Genomic DNA, 1,928 nt, shown 5'->3' with positions numbered 1-1,928 from the left:
GAATCACTTGCTATACTGGTATAGGGACAGGGACTAGATGTGTGATTTCATCATTACAGGAAAACTCCTAGAGATTTAGAGTTGACTAGAGCATGGAGAGGTTAAGTGACCTACCCTGAGTCACACAGCAGTGGTGGGAATTGAATCCAGGTACACCTGCCTTCAAGGTTGATTCTGTATCCACTAAGCCACATTGCCTAAAAATACCAAGGTAGCCTCCTCTTTTTCCTCATAAATGCTTGTTAACTATGAGCCATCTTTCCATTTAGCTACAAATTCCTTCTCCTCCTCTTCCTCTTCCCCATCTTCCTTTCTTATCCTCCTGCTCCTCATTAGTGTGGCCTAGTGGATAGATAGCAGGCCTCAGAGTCAGGAAGACCTAAGTTTGAGTTTCAGCCCTGACACATACTAGCTGTGTGACCCTGTGCTGGTCACTCTCAGTGTCCCAGGCAACTCTCTAAGAGTTGCAAAGCAGTTGCATACCTTCACTGGAGAAGAGAGTTTCCTCACCTTGGAGTTCCCTAGACTCATTAAATCACTTATCTCGTGCTCCCTCAAATTGTAATTGGCATTATTTTTGTTGCCAGGCCCTATCCTAACTTGATTTGCAAAATCTACCTATTGAAAATAAACATTAAGGGGATAGTTAGAAGGCTAAGGCCAAGGAACTGGGAGTTGGGAAGGGGGCTATCATGAATGTTAATAGATGTCTCGTGCTTATAAAGCCCATTGTCTCAAAGAAATTCTAGTCAAAGAGGACCTGCTGAAAAGATGGCTCATCCCAGGTGTTTACTGAGCCCCACCAGATCAATTAGCCTCCTTCTTCAGTTATATGAAATTTTCAGATCAGCACTAGTCTCTCATCCTCTTATATTCTTCTTGGTAATTGTATACTCCCCCCCCCCTTTCCGGAATCATTAATGGTCCAAAATGATTTCAATTTAGAACATTCTATTCAGACTAGAGATGTAAAGTTTCTAGAAGTTTTGAAATTATTGTTGACAAGGAGAGGGTTAGAGGTTTTTTTTTCTCAGTTTGGGAAAGGAAGGAGGCAAAATTTGAGGCAAACTAGAAATCTACATAATATTTATTTATTTATTGCTTCTTGGTGAAGCGATCGGGGTTAAGTGACTTGCCCAGGGTCAGACTAGTAAGTGTTATGTGTCTGAGACCGGATTTGAACTCAGGTCCTCGTGACTCCAAAGTCAGAGCTCTATCCACTGTGCCACCTAGCTGCCCCTGTAATATTTATTTTTTAGACCCTTTTACAGATCTAATTTCTCTACCTCTTCATCCCCTGCAACTGATGTTGATGAATGAGCTTGCAATTATTTGCATGGTGGTCTTTTTTGTAAGTACTTATTGTACTTCAGTACACGATGATCAAATAGTCCATGATGTTTCTTGTAGTCTTTAGGCTTATTATGAAGCTGACTCTACCAACTTCTTTATTTGCCTCTCCTAGCAGTTCCCCAGGCATACATGCATACATGCTCAATAAATCCCAGTGGCTTCCAATTACCTCTAGGATCAGATACAAAATCCTCTGTTTAGCTTGTAAAGCCCTTCCTAAGCTGATCCCTTCTTATCTTTCCAGTTTCTATAGCATCCTGTGATACTAGCCGCCTTGCTTTAATTTTCACAAGACACTCCATCTCCTGTCTCCTGAATTTTCAGGGGCCCTCCCTCGTGTCTGCAACTTTCTCCCTCCTCATCTCAGCCTCCTGGTTTCCATGGCATCCTTCAAGCCTCAGCTCAAATCTTACCTTCTGAAGGCCTTTCCCAGTCCTCCCATGGCTCCATTAATAGTATCTTCCCTGAAATTGCCTTCCATCTACCCTATGTACATCTTATATGTACATAGTTGTCTGAATGATGTCTTTCTCTCTCTCTCTCTCTCTCTCTCTCTCTCTCTCTCTCTCTCTCTC

This window comes from Vombatus ursinus, unplaced genomic scaffold, assembly GCF_900497805.2.
Source record: "Vombatus ursinus unplaced genomic scaffold, bare-nosed wombat genome assembly UNPS02014787.1, whole genome shotgun sequence".
Lineage (NCBI taxonomy): Eukaryota > Metazoa > Chordata > Mammalia > Diprotodontia > Vombatidae > Vombatus > Vombatus ursinus.
The sequence above is the reverse complement of the archived record's forward strand: the minus strand, read 5'-3'. Positions refer to the sequence as shown.